Source organism: Lipotes vexillifer, unplaced genomic scaffold, assembly GCF_000442215.2.
Source record: "Lipotes vexillifer unplaced genomic scaffold, Lipotes_vexillifer_v1.1 scaffold390, whole genome shotgun sequence".
Taxonomy (NCBI): domain Eukaryota; kingdom Metazoa; phylum Chordata; class Mammalia; order Artiodactyla; family Lipotidae; genus Lipotes; species Lipotes vexillifer.
Genome location: NW_006784503.1, coordinates 1,649,429 through 1,669,581, shown reverse-complemented (window position 1 = coordinate 1,669,581; position 20,153 = coordinate 1,649,429). Strand labels below are relative to the sequence as shown.

Genomic DNA, 20,153 nt, shown 5'->3' with positions numbered 1-20,153 from the left:
AAAATTGTCAATAAGCTACTTTGCATTCTTTTTATCCTAAGTCTTCAAAATCCAGTGTGTACTTTATTTACAGAATATCTCAATTTGGAAGCTACATTTTCATTGGAAATATTTGATCTATACTTAGTTTTCGTAAACTATGCAACGATAAGTGTAGATTCATATACCCAAATTGTTCTAAACATAAGTTTTCAGCCCGCGCGTTGCCGCCGCCCCCTCCCCCCACGTCCCAGCCCCCACCCCGGGGTTCCCTCAGCCCGGCTCCCCGGAGGATGAAGTTTGTGTATAAAGAGGAGCATCCTTTCGAGAAGCGGCGCTCTGAGGGCGAGAAGATCCGAAAGAAATACCCGGACCGGTTCCCGGTGATAGTTGTAAAGGCTTCCAGAGCTCGGATAGGAGGCCTGGACAAAAGGAAATGCCTGCTGCCTTCTGATCTTACAGTTGGTCACTTCTACTTCTTGATCCGGAAGCGAATTCATCTCCAAGCTGAGGATGCCTTGCTTTTCTTTGTCAACAATGTCATTCCACCCACCAGTGCCAGGATGGGTCAGCTATACCAGGAGCACCATGAAGAATACACTTCTTTCTATATGTTGCCTCCAGTGATGAAAGTGTCTACGGTCTGTGCAGTTGCTGTCCCTAAGGGGGGGGGGGGGGTCCCATTCTACAAAGAGAGAGGGGGCCCCCCTTCCTTGACCTATTCCTCCTAGAGGGTCAAACACCACCTCCCGTCTTCAGGACCTGCACTTCCTAATGTTTGAGACTCCTCCAGCCCCTCGTAACACACGGGTTAATGGGGGAGATGGCCTCTAGTACCGCTCCTTTCTCCATTCTTCCCCTTTCTTTACCACCTTGCCCATTCTGCTTTAGACTTCTTGATTGTCAGTCTCTGTCACATCCGGTGATTGTTTTGGTTTCTGTTCCCTTTCTAACTGCCCAAGGGGCTCAGAACCCCAACAATCCCTTCTTTTCACTACCTTCTCTTTTTGGGGTGGATGGAAGGGACTGAAATTGTGGGAGGAAGGTAGGAGGCCCATTAATAAAGAGGAAACCACCAAGGGAAAAAAAATAATAAAAGTTTTCAAATAACCGAATCAGTATGCTTTTGAATTTAAATGAATTAAAATTAAGTCAGATTAAAAATCAAGTTCCTCAGTTACACGAGCCATATTTCAAGCGCTCAGTATCCACATGTGGTTAGCAGCTACCATACTGGACAGCATAGGTCTAGAGCACGCTCATCACAGAAGAGATTTCCACTGGACAGTGAAGATCTAGAAGCTCAGTAAACTCTTTTTGAACATTGTTGAATTGGGAAGATTAATGTTATCAACAACAAATTAGAGGAAAGACTAGGCAACTAGTATTTAAGCCTACCTTTTGATTTGATCCCCGATGAAATGATGATGATGATAATGATGATACTGATGATGATAATGACATTTTATTAAATGCTAATTCTGTGCCCAGATCTCTACTAAGCATTTTGAAGTCCTCTGGTGTGATTTCATCATCCCCATTCCACAGATGAGGTACAGAAAGACGAAGTCACTTGTTTAAAGACATGTATCTAAGAAATGAACAGTGTGAGCCTACACGACCAGACAGTCTGTCTGTGGAGCCTGCATCCTCACTTAATGTACTCTTCTGCCCCTCAGAGATTATTATCTTGTTAAGACTTATCCTAAATAAGATGGCATAGTCCTTGAAGCAAAGACCGCACTGCATGCTCCTCTTTCTTCAGTGGCCTCCTCATTCCCCAGTTCAAGACCTTTGCTCCAGCTTTTCCTGTAGTGTCTCCTTTCTTCACCTTCACTTGTCAGAATCCGAACCATTGGTCCATAGTTGCTTCAGGAACAGCAGCCTCCAGAGATGCTGTCTCAAACTTCCAGTGGAAACATTCTTCTCTTAAGGTACTTTATAGGTAACTACATTTCTTAGAGCATAAGTCCTTTTCTCTTTTGCATTCTGGCTACTCTGCATGCGTATTTTGTCTCCCCAAGTTGGCATTATGTTCCTTGAAGGCAGTTCCTGTTTTGTTGGGATTACTGTCCCCATTTTCCAAAATACCTTCTGCACCCTTAGATGTCTGTAGCATTAATAATTCCATATTGTTCATGTAGTTCCCATCACGTGTGCCTGCTTTTTTTTTTCCCTTTTATGTGGAATCTTGTTTTTTTTTAACATCTTTATTGGAGTGTAATTGCTTTACAATGGTGTGTTAGTTTCTGCTTTATAACAAAGTGAATCAGCTATACATATACATACATCCCCATATCCCCTCCCTCTTGCGTCTCCCTCCCACCCTCCCTATCCCATCCCTCTAGGTGTTCACAAAGCACCGAGCTGATCTCCCTGTGCTATGCGGCTGCTTCCCACTAGCTATCTATTTTACATTTGGTAGTGTACATATGTCCATGCCACTCTCTCACTCTGTCCCAGCTTACCCTTCCTCCTCCCCATGTCCTCAAGTCAATTCTGTACGTCTGTGTCTTATTCCTGTCCTGCCCCTAGGTTCTTCAGAACCTCTTTTTTTTTTTTTTTTTTTTTTTTTAGATTCCATATATATGTGTTAGCAAACGGTGTTTGTTTTTCTCTTCCTGACTTGCTTCATTCACTCTGTATGACAGACTAGGTCCATCCACCTCACTACAAATAACTCAATTTTGTTTCTTTTTATGGCTGAGTAATATTCCATTGTGTATATGTGCCACATCTTCTTTATCCATTCATCTGTCGATGGACATTTAGGTTGCTTCCATGTCCTGGCCATTGTAAATGGAGCTGCAATGAACATTGTGCTAGATGACTCTTTTTGAATTATGGTTTTCTCAGGGTATATTCCCAGGAGTGAGATTGCTGGGTCATATGGTAGTTCTATGTTTAGTTTTTTAAGGAACCTCCATACTGTTCTCCATAGTGGCTGTATCAGTTTACATTCCCACCAACAGTGCAAGAGGGTTCCCTTTTCTCCACACCCTCTCCAGCATTTATTGTTTGTAGATTTCTTGATGATGACCATTCTGACCGGTATGAGGTGATACCTCATTGTAGTTTTGATTTGCATTTCTCTAATGGTTAGTGATGTTGAGCATCCTTTCATGTGCTTGTTGGCAATCTGTATATCTTCTTTGGAGAAATGTTTATTTAGGTCTTCTGCCCATTTTTGTATTGGGTTGTTTGATTTTTTGATATTGAGCTGCTTGTAAATTTTGGAGATTAAGCCTTTGTCAGTTGCTTCAGTTACAAATATTTTCTCCCATTCTGAGGGTTGTCTTTTCGTCTTGTTTATGGTTTCCCTTGCTGTGCAAAAGCTTTTAAGTTTCATTAGGTCCCATCCATTTTTTTTGTTTTTGTTTTTATCTCCATTTCTCTAGGAGGTGGGTCAAAAAGGGTCTTGCTGTGACTTATGTCATAGAATGTTCTTCCTATGTTTTCCTCTAAGAGTTTGATAGTGTCTGGCCTTACATTTAGGTCTTTAATCCATTTTGAGTTTATTTTTGTTTATGGTGTTAGGGAGTGTTCTAATTTCATTCTTTTACATGTAGCTGTCCAGTTTTCACAGCACCACTTATTGAAGAGGCTGTCTTTTCTCCATTGTATATCCTTGCCTCCTTTATCAAAAATAATGTGACCATATGTACGTGGGTTTACCTCTGGGCTTTCTATCCTGTTCCATTGATCTATATTTCTCTTTTTGTGCCAGTACCGTACTGTCTTGATTACTGTAGCTTTGTAGTATAGTCTGAAGTCCAGGAGCCTGATTCTTCCAGCTCCGTTTTTCTTTCTCAAGATTGCTTTGGCTCTTTGGGGTCTTTTGTGTTTCCATACAAATTGTGAAATTTTTTGTTCTAGTTCTGTGAAAATTGCCGTTGGTAGTTTGATAGGGATTGCATTGAATCTGTAGATTGCTTTGGGTAGTATAGTCATTTTCACAATGTTGATTCTTCCAATCCAAGAATATGGTATATCTCCCCATCTGTTTGTATCATCTTTAATTTCTTTCATCAGCGTCTTATAGTTTTCTGCATACAGGTCTTTTGTCTCCTTAGGTAGGTTTATTCCTAGGTATTTTATTCTTTTTGTTGCAATGGTAAATGGGAGTGTTTCCTTAATTTCCATTTCAGATTTTTCATCATTAGTGTATAGGAATGCCAGAGATTTCTGTGCATTAATTTTGTATCCTGCTACTATACCAAATTCATTGATTAGCTCTAGTGTTTTCTGTTAGCATCTTTAGGATTCTGTATGTATAGTATGTCATCTGCAAAGAGTGACAGCTTTACTTTTTCTTTTCTGATTTGGATTCCTTTTCTTTCTTTTTCTTCTCTGATTGCTACGGCTAAAACTTCCAAAACTATGTTGAATAATAGTGGTGAGAGTGGACAACCTTGTCTTGTTCCTGATCTTAGTGTAAATGGTTTCAGTTTTTCACCATTGAGAATGATCTTGGCAGTGTGTTTGTCATATGTGACCTTTATTATGTTGAGGTAAGTTCCCTCTATGCCTACTTTCTGGAGGGGGTGTTGAATTTTGTCAAAAGCTCTTTCTGCATCTATTGAGATGATCATATGGTTTTTCTCCTTCAATTTGTTAATATGGTTTATCACATTGATAGATTTGTGTATACTGAAGGCTCCTTGCATTCCTGGGATAAACCCCACTTGATCATGTTGTATGATCCTTTTAATGTGCTGTTGGAGTCTGTTTGCTAGTATTTTGTTGAGGATTTTTGCATCTGTGTTCATCAGTGATATTGGCCTGTAGTTTTCTTTCTTTGTGACATCTTGGTCTGGTTTTGGTATCAGGGTGATGGTGGCCTCATAGGATGAATTTGAGAGTGTTTCTCCCTCTGCTATATTTTAGAAGAGTTTGAGAGGGATAGGTGTTAGCTCTTCTCTAAATGTTTGATAGAATTCTCCTGTGAAGCCATCTGGTCCTGGGCTTTTGTTTGTTGGAAGATTTTTAATCACAGTCTCAGTTTCAGGGCTTGTGATTGGTCTGTTTATATTTTATATTTCTTTGTGGTTCAGTCTCAGAAGGTTGTGCTTTTCTAAGAATTTGTCCATTTCTTCCAGGTTGTCCATTTTATTGGCATATAATTGCTTGTAGTAATCTCTCATGATCCTTTGTATTTCTGCAGTGTCAGTTGTTACTTCTCGTTTTTCATTTCTGATTCTATTGATTTGAGTCTTCTCCCTTTTTTTCTTGATGAGTCTGGCTAATGGTTTATCAATTTAGTTTTTCTTCTCAAAGAACCAGCTTTTAGCTTTATTGATTTTTGCTATTGTTTCCTTCATTTCTTTTTCATTTATTTCTGATCTGATCTTTATGATTTCTTTCCTTCTCCTTACTTTGGACGTTTTTTGTTCTTCTTTCTCTAATTACTTTAGGTGAAAAGTTAGTTTGTTTATTTGAGATGTTTCTTGTTTCTTGAGGTAGGATTGTATTGCTATAAACTTCCCTCTTAGAACTGCTTTTGCTGCATACCATTGGTTTTGGGTCGTCGTGTTTTCATTGTCATTTGTTTCTAGGTATTTTTTTATTTCTTCTTTGATTCCTTCAGTGATCTCTTGGTTGTTCAGCAGTGTATTGTTTAGCCTCCATGTATTTGTATTTTTTACAGATTTTTTCCTGTAATTGATATCTAGTCTCATATTGTTGTGGTCGGAATAGATACTTGATATGATTTTAATATTCTTAAATTTACCAAGGCTTGATTTGTGACCCAAGGTAGGCTCTAACCTGGAGAATGTTCCATGAGCACTTGAAAAGAAAGTGTATTCTATTGCTTTTGGATGGAATGTCCTATAAATATCAATTAAGTCCATCTTGTTTAATGTAACATTTAATGCTTGTGTTTCCTTATGTATTTTCATTTTGGATCTTTCCATTGGTGAAAGTGGGGTGTTGAAGTCCCCTACTATGATTGTGTTACAGTTGATTTCCCTTTATATGGCTGTTAGCATTTGCTTTATGTATTGAGGTGCTCCTATGTTGGGTGCATAAATATTTATAATTGTTATATCTTCTTCTTGGATTGATCGCTTGATCATTATGTAGTGTCCTTCTTTGTCTCTTGTAATAGTCTTTATTTTAGTCTATTTTGTATGACATGAGAATTGCTACCCCAGCTCTCTTTTGATTTTGATTTTCATGGAATATCTTTCTCCATCCCCTCACTTTCAGTCTGTATGTGTCCCTAGGTCTGAAGTGGGTCTCTTGTAGACAGCATATATACAGGTCTTGTTTTTGTATCCATTCAGCCAGTCTATGTTTTTTGCTTATAGCATTTAATCCATTTACATCTAAGGTAATAATTGATATGTATGTTCCTATTACCATTTTCTTAATTGTTTGGGGTTTGTCATTGTCTTTTCCTTCTCTTGTGTTTCCTGCCTAGAGAAGTTCCTTTAGCATTTGTTGTAAAGCTGGTTTGGTGGTTCTGAATTCTCTTAGCTTTTGGTTGACTGTAAACGTTTTAATTTCTCCATGAAATCTGAATAAGATCCTTGCTGGGTAGAGTAATCTTGGTTGTAGGTTTTTCCCTTTCATCACTTTAAATATATCCTGCCACTCCCTTCTGGCTTGCAGAGTTTCTGCTGAAAGATCAGCTGTTAACCTTATGGGGATTCCCTTGTATGTTATTTGTTGTTTTCCCCTTGTTACTTTTAATGTTTTTTCTTTATATTTAATTTTTGATAGTTTGATTAATATGTGTCTTGGCATGTTTCTCCTTGGATTTATCCTGTATGGGATTCTCTGTGCTTCCTGCACTTGATTAACTATTTCCTTTCCCATATTAGGGAAGTTTTCGACTATAATCTCTTCAAATATTTTCTCAGTCCCTTTCTTTTTCTCTTCTTCTTCTGGGACGCCTCTAATTTGAATGTTGGTGCGTTTAATGTTGTCCCAGAGGTCTCTGAGACTGTCCTCAATTCTTTTCTTTATTCTGCTCTGCAGTACTTATTTCCACTATTTTATCTTCCAGGTCACTTATCCGTTCTTCAGTTATTCTGCTATTGATTCCTTCTAGAGAATTTTTAATTTCATTTATTACGTTGTTCATCATTGTTTGTTTGCTGTTTAGTTCTTCTGAGTCCTTGTTAAATATTTCTTGTATTTTCTCCATTCCATTTCCAAGATTTTGGATCATCTTTACTATCATTATTCTGAATTCTTTTTCAGGTAGACTGCCTATTTCCTCTTCATTTGTTTGGTCTGGTGGGTTTTCACCTTGCTCCTTCATCTGCTGTGTGTTTCTCTGTCTTCTCATTTTGCTTAACTTACTGTGTTTGGGGTCTCCTTTTTGCAGGCTGCAGGTTCGTAGTTCCCGTTGTTTTTGGTGTCTGACTCCGGTGGCTAAGGTTGATTCAGTGGGTTGTGTAGGCTTCCTGGTGGAGGGGACTAGTGCCTGTGTTCTGGTGGATGAGGCTGGATCTTATCTTTCTGGTGGGCAGGACTGCGTCTGGTGGTGTGTTTTGGGGCGTCTGTGACCTTATTATGATTTTAGGCAGCCTCTCTGCTAATGGGTGGGGTTGTGTTCCTGTCTTGCTAGTTGTTTGGCATAAGATGTCCAGCACTGTAGCTTGCTGGTCATTGAGTGGAGCTGTGCCTTAGCGTTGAGATGGAGATCTCTGGGAGAGCTTTTGCCGTTTGATATTATGTGGAGCAGGGAGGTCTCTGGTGGACCAGTGTCCTGAACTCGGCTTTCCCACCTCAGGGGCACAGGCCTGACACCCGGCCAGAGCACCAAGACCCTGTCAGCCACACAGCTCAGAAGAAAAGGGAGAAAAAAAAAAAAAAGGAAGGAAGAAGAAAATAGAATAATTAAAATTAAAAAAATTATTTAAAAAATTAACAAGTAATTAATAAAAGAAAGAGCAACCAAACTAAGAAACAAATCCACCAATGGTCACAAGTGCTAAAAACTATGCTTAAAAAACAAACAAACAAGAAAAAAACCCGACAGACGGAACCCTAGGACAAATGGTAAAAGCAAAGCTATACAGACAAAATCACACAGAGAAGCATACACATACACACTCATAAAAAGAGAAAAAGGAAAAAAAACAATATATATCTTTGGGGGAGTCTGAGGTCTTCTGCCAGCATTCAGTAGGGGTTCTGTAGGAGTTGTTGTACATGTAGATGTGTTTCTGATGTATCTGTGGGGAGGAAGGTGATCTCCACGTCTTACTCTGCCATCTGGAAGGTCTCCTCCATGTGCCTGCTTCTGAAGAAAGTTTATTTATTTTGTCTGTGACGTCTTAGAAAACTCTTACGTATGGTAGCCTAAAAATTGGGAGATTCTGTCATTGAGTCTGTGTGTCAGTCTCTTGACGTCATTCATAGAGGGTAACATATACACTGCTGAAGCCAAAAAGGTGTATCTCAAATGAGTCCATGGACCACATCCCCAAACAAACCCTAGTGAAATATTCTAATTGTTGATGATCCCATAAGCCTTCTTATGTCCACTTGCCTGGACAATGGTGCTTCTTTTAGGTTATTTCCATGGCACAATCTGGGATTCTGAGAGAAGGGATGGGGAATGGCTAATCTGACTTAACTGCAGCCATAGTGATCGCAACTGAGGGCAGGAGACAGTGAAGAGAGCATGGAGATGAAAATGGGGAGACTCGACTGTTGGTTTCCAGTTTTCCTGCTATTCTTCCTCTCCAGGGCCCAGGATTCCCACCTATAAATTTAAAGGTTTAAATTGAGATTTCTTGGTCCTACTGCTCTAAGATGACACAGCATCTTCCATTCACTATTTTAGGGGCCTTGGGTGACCTCAGGTGTGCTCATCTGTCACATATCTGAAAATAAAGTCATTCCCTTGTGAGGCCAGTGTACCATACCTGGGCCATTCTCAGACCCTCATCACCTCTCACTGGGTCTGGGACAACTGTCTCCACACTGGTCTTTCTGCCCAGAAAATTCACTCCAACTCCATTCTCTACGCAGCAGCCAGAGTGACTTAAACCAGCAGTCCCCAACCTTTTTGGCACAAGGGACCCGTTTCATGGAAGACAATTTTTCCACGGAAGGCAGGGTGGGGGAGGGCAGGGAAGATGGTTCAGGCAGTAATGCGAGTGATGGGGGGCGATGGGGAGCGGCAGATGAAGCTTTGCTCAATCGCCTGCCGCTCACCTCTTGCTGTGTGGCCAGTTTCCTAACCGGCTGCAGACTGGTACCAGTCCATGGCCTGGGGGATGGGGATCCCTGACTTAAAGCACAAAAATAATCACATCACTTATCTGTGTAAACAGCTTCAGTGCTCCTCTCACTGTTCCAAGCTGGGGGCACTTTTGGCCCCTCCTTCAGTTGTCCCCTGAGTGATGAATCCCACAGTCTTTGGGGACCCCTGAGGCCTTCCTCACCATGCACAATGCTCTTACCTCCCCTCTGTGAACTCAGGCCTCCTTTCCTGCCACTGAACTTCCTTTTCCTCACACTCAGAGTTATCTGAAGCACAGACCTTAGTTTCTAGGAAGTGCCATTACTCATGTTTCATCTCCCTGCAGCCCCAGGACTCGCCTACCTGAAGATCATCTAGACCCATCTAGATTCTGCTCTTCATGCTTTCAGGTTTTAATGGCTCCAGCTGCCCAGGAGGCTCTCAGACTCATTAGGATCAAATCCAGTGAAGCCTTCCAGGTTTAGGTTGGTTTTCTTCACCAATCAATGTGTAGATATTATTTTCCTGTTGTTCAGAGATGAGACAGAAGCATTTAACTCACTTTTCCAGGCTGCGGGGACTTAAGTCTGTCAAACACCAAATTATTCAACAACAATTTCTGTATATGTGATATATGAAGAGAAGGATTTGATCACCTCTGAGGCTTTTCCTCTCAAAATGGCATCCCTTTGAAGAGTCTGGAGAAGAATATATTTTCCTCGAAAAAGTAATACTTCCTACAACTGAAGGTGAATCCTGTGAGCATATGAGAGAAGCTGTACTGGACCAAGAAATCATGTGCCCCTTTGGGTTCCCTTGACTGTCCTTCCTTCTAAAGCACCACCCACCTCCCAGACTTCACTTACGGGCACAGCCCTAGGTAGTGGAACCCCTGAGCCTGCCTGGCCCATGTGGCCACACACTTAGCCCATCTGCAGAGAGATGCCTGTCTACTTCCAGACATGGACGAAATACCCCACGCAGGGCTGAGATCTGATACCTGAGTTGCTGCTGAAGGGCCCAGTGCAACCTGGAATCTTGGAGGTGTTAACTTTTCATGGCATGGACAGATCAACGGAAAGAGGAGATGGGAAGGTCCTAGGTTGATACATCCCCTTCTTTCCTTTCCCCCCTGTTTTACTCCAAAATGCAGATTTGTGTTGCAGTCTTCCTGACAAGTCCTGTGTGCCTGGGGAACACAAGTGTGGAGCTGCCTGCTGTATCTTCAGGGTTCATGGTGAAGCAGAATCACGGTAACTTCCACCTGGCTTCCCATGTTTCTTTACCCAGCCTTTCCTTCATTCTCTCTACCCTGGGTTTGCACCTCCCAAATAAAGTCTTAGGTTTGTTTTCTAGATGACTCAGGCTAAGACAGAAGCCCAATATGGAAGGGACTTATTATTATTATATTTTGTTTTTATACAATTTTTAAAGGTTACTTTTCATTTACAGTCATTACAAAATATTGGCTATATTTCCCCGTGCTGTATAATACATCCCTATAGCCTATCTTATACCCAAGGGCTTCTACCTCCTACTCTCTTGCTCCTATGGTGCCCCTCCTGTCATGACTCTCCCAACTGGTAACCACTAATTTGTTCTCTATATTTGCGAGTCTGCTTCTTTTTTTATTATATTCACCAGTTTGTTGTGTATTTCAGATTCCACATATAAGTGATATCATACAGTATTTGTCTTCCTCTGACTCATTTCTCTTAGCATAATGCCCTGCAAGTCCATCCATGTTGCTGCAAGTGGCAAAATTTCATTCTTTCTTAAAAGAAAGGTGCTTATTATGTTTATACCTTGCTGCATCATTGCATTATGAAATTGAGATTCAACACAATAGACATTCCAAGGAGTGCCACGCTCACGGCAAGACTGAACGAGGAACACGGCACTCGAGATTTCAAGGCAAATAAATACTTTTTGTGTCATAATAAAAATGATTAGCTTCAGACATTACAAAAAAAAGTGACTCATAAAACATGTATTGATGTTGCATTTGAGAACAGCTGCAGTCTGTGTGCAGGAATACACAAAAAAGATTATCTGCCTGAAATCAATCTTTGCAGTTCTGGAAAAGGAGAGAAGACGGAAATAACTCTTTGTGGAGATGACTGACATGTTCTGGCCAGGCATTCTTTGTTAACAGAACAGCTGAGAATTAGACAAATTGGAGCTGGAAAGCACTCCTGTCATAATGTGGTTGATGGGTCTGTGGAAAGGAAGCAACCACACCTGCAGGATGTGTTCACTGCTTTCCTGAGCTCTTTTTAAATAATCCAAGCTGTGAAGCTTGCCCTGGGAAGCTCATCTCCAAAGTGGGCAAAATGTTCCATGTTAGAAATCAGGCAGAGTGGTGGAGAGGGGCTTCATTGAAAGCCTCATGGTGGATTGTTCATTCATTCATTCATTCATTCATCCATCGAATCCAGGGCCGTCCAAGAGAACTTTCTGTTATGATGGATGTATCCCAGAAATACACTTACTGATACTGCAGTCAGTAGACACTAGTGAGCACTTGAAATAAGGCTAGTGTGGCTATGAACTGAATTTTTAATTTTATCTAATTTAAATTAATTTAAATTTAAACTACATGTGGCTAGTGACTACCCTATCAGGTAGCTCAGCTATGCATTCATCCAATTAAAAATATTTCCTGAATATCTATTCAGGGTCTTAGAAGTTGCTTGATATGTTTCTTTGGAGGATAGTGGGTACTATATAGTTTTTTAAAAATGATAAAAAAATGTGCTCACCTACTACCTCATAGTAGCTGAGCTGGGTTCACAAATATTCAGAATAAAATGAGAATTAAATTTAGTAATACACACATACAATTTAACGGGAATAGATATACATGTACCTGATGATGGAATAGTTTTATAATAGGGAAGACCAAATCTGACTCCACATTAGATCTATTTCTTTTACTTTAGCCTTTGTATTCTATTGCTTTCGCTACAAGTTAAGAACGTCGCCTATAGCCTGAAATATACAGGAGAGCCCATTGTTAAGGGTATAACACTTTTCTATTCATATAGAGATAAAAAGTTGCAGAACAGAGAATGTCATTTGTCTTGTTGGAGATTTACAGGAACATCATGACCTGAGCTAAGTGGAAAGCTGCAAGAGCAAAGGATTCCATCACCAAGAAGTGTGCAACAACCAACCACATCCCCTTCCCCTTTCAGTATAAAAAAACCCTGAATTCTAACTCAGGGGAGGTGGTTCTTTGGGACACTAATCCACCATCTTCTCTGCCTGCTGGCTTCCTGAATGAAATCGCTATTCATTGCCCCAACAGCTCTTCTCTCTATTTATTGGCCTGTCATGTGGTTAGCAGTACAAGCTTGGACTATGTAATAGTTTATTTTACTCATTTATTTATAATTATATTGATTCAAAAGTAATTTTAAAAGGCCAAGGCAAAAGTCAGGTATTTCTTCATGGCAAAGATGAATCTGTGTTGATTCTGGAATGGAATTCCAGGTAGAGAGAACAGAAAAGGCCAGCTAAAGGGTCCCAGAAATGGCTTTTTTGTGTGTGATGGATTAGACAAGAAGGGTCTGGAGACTGCACAAAGAGGCATAAGGAATTATATATTATCTGTAGCCAGGAAATAAATTAAAAGTCACTGTTTCTGCATATTTGGATTAGCAAAAAATATCAGAAGAAAAAAAAAACTATAGGCAGTTTCTGAGATCAGAATATATGTCATAATCACAAATGGTTACTTAATCATTTGTCACCTGCCCAACAAAAACTAGTAGCTTTTCCAATAGACTAGATCTATCTGTCAAATTATGGCAAGAACGTCCCCAGAGAAATCAAAGGAAGCCCTATCCCATGGAGCCTGTTTCAACGAAACAGTGTCAAGTTCACAATAAGGAGCATACTCTCATATGGCCTGGGTGTTCAATTCAAGGAGTTACTATTTTATACTAGTAGAAGTGACATGCTTTTAACTACAGGTACTGATGAAAACCTTTTAACTGAGCAAGAATTTCAGTTTTTGGAAATAGAAATTGCAATATGGGGCCAGAATGTCTTTATCTTCCAACTAGAGAAAGCCTCAGCAAAAGTCAAGTCATATAATTATCATCCAGTAACAGGAAAGTGGAAGTGATTCTCCTGAGCTCTTTTTTTAAAAAAATAAATTTATTTATTTTATTTATTTTTGGCTGCGTTGAGTCTTTGTTGCTGTGCGCGGGCTTTCTCTAGTCGCTGTGAGCGGGGGCTACTCTTCCTTGCGGTACGTGGGCTTCTCATTGCAGTGGCTTCTTTTGTTGTGGAGCACTGCCTCTAGGCACTCAGGCTTCAGTAGTTGTGGCTCGTGGGCTCTAGATCACAGGCTCAGTAGTTGTGGCGCACGGGCTTAGTTGCTCCGTGGCATGTGGGATCTTGCTGTACCAGGGCTCGAGCCCATGTCCCCTGCACTGGCAGGTGGATTCTTAACCACTGCACTTCCACTGCAGGGAAGCCCTCTCCTGAGCTCTTTATGCCTACCAATGCCAACAAGAGTAGGAAGGGAAACAAGCCTGTGCCCAGGGGCCCCTGGCATGTTACAACCATGGTTGCACTTAACATTTACAGCTCCATGAGGTAGGTAATAATAGTCAGAATTTATGGTTAAGGAAGTCTAGCTCTGTGCAGGCTCATAACGTTTTTAAGGTCATAAGGCGAGTTGGTTTCAGACACAGTTAAGTTGCTCTTACAGCAGAGCTGTTGTCTTTTTCATTACATCATGTGCCTCTTTTTTCTCTTTTTATTATTGAAGCATAGTTATAATATTGTATTAGTTTCATTTGTACAACATAGAAATTTGATATTTTTAGATCATACTCCATACACAGTTATCATAAATATTGACTACATTCTCTGTGCTGTACATTGCATCCTTGTAACTTCTTTATTTTATACCAAGCAGTTTGTACCTCATAATCCCCTTCACCTATTTTGCCCTTCCCCCTTTGCAAAAACATGAACAGATCTGGAGGGTATTATGCTTAGTGAAAATAAGCCAGAAAGGGAAAGACAAATAATGTATGTTCTCATTTATAAGTAGAATCTAAAAAATAAAACTAAATAAATATAACAAACATAAATGAACTCATAGAAAACATCATATCTCTTTCAAGCTCTCCATTGCCTTCAGTCTCAAGTGTCACAGTGCAACTTTACGAGCTAATGGAGTGAGGAAAAAAAAGTCAAAGCATTCCCCAGCTGATGATTACATGTGGTAGAGTGTGACGGCATCCTTAAAGAAAATGCCATGGGATTCCAGTCCAAAGCAGGGGCGGGGAACTTGTGGTTGAATAGAACCAGGGGTACTTTATGGAGGAGGTGACACTGAAGATGGATTTGAAAGGCAGGTAAGACTTGGCAGTGGAGCAGAAGGAGTACTGCAGGCAAGGAAGAGGCCGCCTAAATGACAGGAAAGCTTACTGAAGATCTGTGTCACGTCTAGCTGGAGATTTTGTGGGAGAATAAATCTCTGAATTAAGTGTAACGGAATGTTCTGTGGCTGAAAAGAAGCCCCAAATGTATGTCAAATAGGTACAGTTAGAGGAAAAGAAAACCTGACATTTCAAAGCTTCAAACTAATATTTGTTATCCACCAAGGAAAATAGAATTTACCTTTGGACCAGGATAATCCATTGTTTGGTGAAAATCATTTTATTCAGAATTACTAATTATGTACACTTGTTTTGGCCAGGCACTGGGGAGGGGCAAACAGAAAAGATGTGGTTCCTCCCCCGCTGGAGCTCGGGAGCCTGTTTGGAAAGACAAGCATTATGTGCGTCATGAAGGATAAACACAGACTTATGGGAGAGACAGTCCTGACTTTGTCTGAGGATGCTCTAGGAGAGGTCTCAGAAGGTCATCTGGAATTTGCAAGATTCAGGCATGAGTAGCAGGGTGGGGAGGAATGGTGTCCCAGGCAGTGGGAACAGCATGTGTAAAGGCCCTAGTGTAAGGAATCATTTAGCTGCTTACCTTTTTCAAGGACTGAAGGGGGACCCGTGAAGCTGAAGTTCCAGACGGCAAAGCAGAGAGCAGCAAAAGGGGGTACTGGAGAATAGTCAAAGTCCGAGTGCTCACAGCCTTCTGGGGGAAGGGGATTTTATTCTGAGCACCAGGAATCTGTCTCTTCTGCAAATGAAGGAGTGTCACAATGACCCCCAGAACACATGAAAAGAAAGTATTACTCCTGAAGTTGCAACAAAGTTTGCAGAGATATGGTTCTCCCTAAAAACAGGAAGAATTTGCAAACTGGCAGCCTACCTCTTCCATGTACTCATTGGAATTCAGGTCAGTTGAGGTTCATTGCTGGCGAGCCCCCCAGGGCGCAGGGGGCTGCATGCACATTTGCAAGGATGAAATCTAAATAAACAGGATTTCTTGAGGAATCTCATATGTCATGCCAAGAAGTTTGGATATGGAAAATTGTTGTCTTTACACAGGGGAATGGCATAGTCAGATTTGAATTTGAGAAAGGTTCCTCTAGTTTCAGTGGAAGGAATGAAGCCAAGGAGGTACGTTTGGTGCCAGCTCTCCAGGTGAAAGTCGAGAAAAGTATATCTTAAGTCAATGATGATAAAGCTAGAGAGAAGGAGATATCTGATATGGAAGGACGTGGAATCATAGAAACTGGGGATTGATTGAGTGTTGGTGGATGGAGGGGTGAGATTCCCAGTTTATGTACTTGTCTGCAGGTATTTCAAACAACTAGCATCATCAGTTTAAAAGGGATGAACAAATACTTGTCTTGGTCAAACTGTCTCATTTCCTGATTAGTATGAGTTTACACCTGGATGGGTCAAATACTCGTCAAGCCATTATTAGAATAAAGAGACAAATGTCATTTCCTGTTTCAAAACAGAATTCTTAGGAATTGCAGCAGGTCTGTAGACGAGCAACATGAGAGCTACATTAGATGGAGACTTTCCAGTAAGCTCTAGGGAGTTGGGGTCATATGAAGGCAAAAAGTAGAATATTTAAATGGAATAAGTGGAATATTTAAATGGAATATTTAAGACTCAAGCACAATCATTTACATTCAGATGTTTGTTATCATGGAGCTACCAAAACAACTGACTTCCAATACGTAAGTTGTTCCTGGGGGAGGATACTGTCTGATATTTTTTTTTTCTCCAGGAAGGGTGGAGGAGAAATGAATGGTCTTACTTCCTAGCTAACATGTTTGATCAGTGAGCAGGAGGAAGGATGCCTTCAGGCTTGATTGAACACTGCCAGCAAAGGATGGCGTTGAGGCTGAAGCTCTGGAATCTCCTCAAATACCTCTGGCTCTCCTGGATGCTTTAAGAATTTTCTCATCTGGAAGCTGGAGATGGGAACTTATGACTTCAGGTATCCATTCAGCTCTGAAATTTTATGTTAGTTCCACTGTGAGGCTCCTTTTATGTTTGCTGAGGGTAAAGCCAAAGCAGGCATTTCATCTTCAGGATGAGAAGTTGTATCTTGCCTCTAATTAAATTTATTAGCATACAAATGTTCCTACAGTATTTGTGATGGTTCTCATCCTTCTGAAGAAATAATCATTTGATATGAGTGAGCATTAACGGCCTGAAGAAAAATATACATTAAATGTAGGTCCTGTTCATTTATAATTTGTGATTATCTGAATTAAAGTAGACCTAGAAATTACATTTGCAGAATTTTATGGAAAAATAGAAGAATGATGTAGTTAAGGAAACATATTTATGGACAGGTAACCCTTTCTGAAGCAAACTTTTAAATTATTAATAAGATATCTATAAATGTGATACCAGTACATTTAATATCTATCTCTTCTGTTGCCCTGGAAGATGAGTGAAACTTTTGTAAGTTTCCTTTTCCTTCCCTCCCTGTGCCAGAAAGAATGGACTCCCTACCTACCCCATCACTCTGCATGGCTATGCAGTAGTTGTCAGATGACAGCAGGATGAAGTTTTTGGGTTGTTTTCCACACTAGACCTGGAGCTCCAGGACATCGCCCGCCAGGACTTACTGCTCTCTGTATTTCTGGCTTCTGGCCCAGAGCTCTGCACAGATTAGAGGCTCAGTCATTATATGTTGGATAGAAAAGTTCTTCCCCCAAATGATAAAGGACCACTAATGAATAGCAGTATTAATTAAACCTATTTGAAGGCAAAAGAGCTTTGATGTAGAACAGGGTGTCACAAACTCAAATGCTTAAAAAATTCATATATCCATGAATCTGATATGCTGGTGGCCAGGGTCAAAAACAAGAAGAGAGTGTGTGGCCTGTGACCCAATTGAGGAGGGCATGCCTTTCCTAAAATCTTTCTTAATCAATTTAAAAAAGAGAGAAAGCATAAAAGAAAATCCCTAAGAGGTACATGGCTCACCTCATGCATTCAAATTATAGACAAGAATGTAAGCTCCATGAGGAAAGACTTTTTGTTGATTTTCTTCACTGCTGTATCTCTAGCACTTAGAACTGTAGCTGGCACAGTGAACAAATAATAAGTATTTTTATATGAATTATTGAGTCAAATAAAACACTTCTATAGGGCTTGATTCAGCCCTTGGGAGAGCCAATTTGTAACCTCATTTTATAAAGCATTCTTTAATTCATTCTTTTCCCTAATTTGGACTGGCTTCTTTTCTCTACGAACCCCATACCTATTAAAATCACAGAATTTTAGCACCAAGTGGGCCTCTTGAAATGATCTCCTTCCAATTTAGATCATTTGTTTTTGTTGGTCTTGACTCTATAATTTCTGATACTATTTTGTTTCTTAAAAAGGAAGCAACAAACCAAATCTCCCCCCTCTCCCACCCCCAAAACCCCACCCAAACCAAAAACACAACCGTGGACACCTTTTAATGGGTTAACCCTGGACCCGTGGACACCTTTTAATGGGTTAACCCTGGACCCATACTGCTTTTTCTGTAAGTCTGGGTCATTTGCTTATAAGTCGATGAATTAACTGAGTTTTCTGGTGTGGTGTAGAACAAGGTTCAGTGGGGCTTTTGCACATTATTGGGAAGCAGATTTCCACTCAATGTGTCATTAAAAATACCCCAAGAGGAGGGTTGGGCAAGACTGGGTAATTAGTAACATTAAGAAATTATGTTTTAAGTATGAGGATAGTATTTTGGTTATGTTTCTAAAAACCTTTATCTCAGATATATATTTATATATTGAATTTTATATAGTGACAGGACATTATGCTTGGGATTCGCTTTCGAATAATCAAAGAAGAATGCGAGTGGTGGAGTCAGATGAAATAAGATTGGCCATGGGCTGATAATTGTGGAAACTAGGTGACAGACACATGGAGTTTACCACACTATTCTCTCTACTTGTGTATGTATTTAAAATTTTCCATTTTCAAAAAAGATGGTAGAAACCTCCAAAGTAATCTTATCAGATTTACCATTGGTGATCAACGGTACTTATATTTTATTGAACCTATATATATATATATATATATATTTTTTTTTTTTTTTGCGATATGTGGGCCTCTCACTGTCGTGGCCTTTCCCGTTGCTGGACGCGCAAGCTCAGCGCCCATGGCTCACGGGCCCAGCCGCTCCGCGGCATGTGGGATCCTCCCGGACCGGGGCACGAACCCTTTGTCCCCTGCATCGGCAGGCGGACTCCCAACCACTGCGCCACCAGGGAGGCCCTGAACCTATATTTTAATATACCTTACATTGCTAAATATAGTAAATAAATTACTTATATTGCAAAATATAGCTTTATTTTGTGAATTGAACCTTTAATTTATCAGTTGGACCTACATTTTAGCTTAGCTCAGCTGTGGAACTAACCTAACAGGGATCACAAAGATTCAGTAAGAATGTCAGATCACCATACTTAGTCTCTTCACTTTATAGGATAAGGAATTGAGCTTGGCAGTGTTAGTATTTGTTCAAGGTCAAGTTTGTTTGTTTCTAGGGGTTTCTGGCTATGGGTTGAGATCAGGGGAAGTGGGAAAAAGTGGAGGATTCAGGGAACTTAGCCTGGAATACCAAACTGAGGAACTTGGCTTTGGTGTGAGAGGCAAAGTAGAGCAAATGTTTCTAGGGTGGGAGGGAAGGAGATGTCGAAGCAGGTGCCGGGGATGGGGGCTTGGGGAGAGCATTGTCTAATATGTGGACTAGACATCAACTGGGAAACTCTGCCTCAGGTTTTTCGTAACTCCATATTCAAGCCCCACTGACATCTGGATTCCAGAAGTGGGTGTGGAAGAAGCCAGAAGACCATGCTGAGGCAGGATCAGCAGGTGTTGTGGTCCATTAGTTTTCCAGGGCAGGAAGAGGAGAAAAGCATGGGGAAGGGTCCTTGTTTTGTGTGGTCTTCAAATACATTTTGCCTCCTTTAGATAAGGACTAATGACTATATGCCAAAGGCTGGGCAGGCAGTATAAGAGACCAAGGCAAAGACAAAAGCAAACTTATTCTCATATAGATGAATTTAATAACTCAGTTCAACATCATACAGCATCATACACATCAGGTAAACACTGCTGAACTTGGACTTGTTTAAAAACAAATAGATGCTACTTATCAAGACCACAAAATTAAATGTTATATGTACATATGCAAGCTGAAAAACAGCTGTGTTTTTCTGCTTTAGACTAGAACACAGCAGGCATCTTTCCACACTATTTCAGTTCTAAGGAACAAAAAAACATAGACAAAGCAGGAAACATGGACAATAAGCTACATGCTGGCATTTAGTTTGAAAAAGCCTAATTTTTAAAGAACCAGAGACATGTAGATGGAGGATCGTCCGTGTCTTTCCACTCTCATTGCTCCTGACTTCTTCCAAGGCTTAGAAATAAACATGCCCAGGATTATAGTCCAAAAGATTTCCCTAACATTTTATCATGACTTCAAAATGAGCCAGTCTCTATTTTTAAATACAATTTAGTAAAAGGAGCATTGCTTTTGGAATCAGTGATACTGGCAATTAAATTCCAGGCTA

General features: G+C 40.4%; 1 pseudogene across 1 annotated transcript; it reads left to right on the top strand.

The window, feature by feature from the left end:
• The first annotated feature begins 272 nt into the window (after nucleotides 1–272).
• LOC103079595 (gamma-aminobutyric acid receptor-associated protein pseudogene) lies at nucleotides 273–1,052 on the top strand (annotated as a pseudogene). Its single transcript, XR_457013.1, has one exon. The product of XR_457013.1 is annotated as a gamma-aminobutyric acid receptor-associated protein pseudogene (transcript).
• The last annotated feature ends 19,101 nt before the right edge of the window (nucleotides 1,053–20,153 follow it).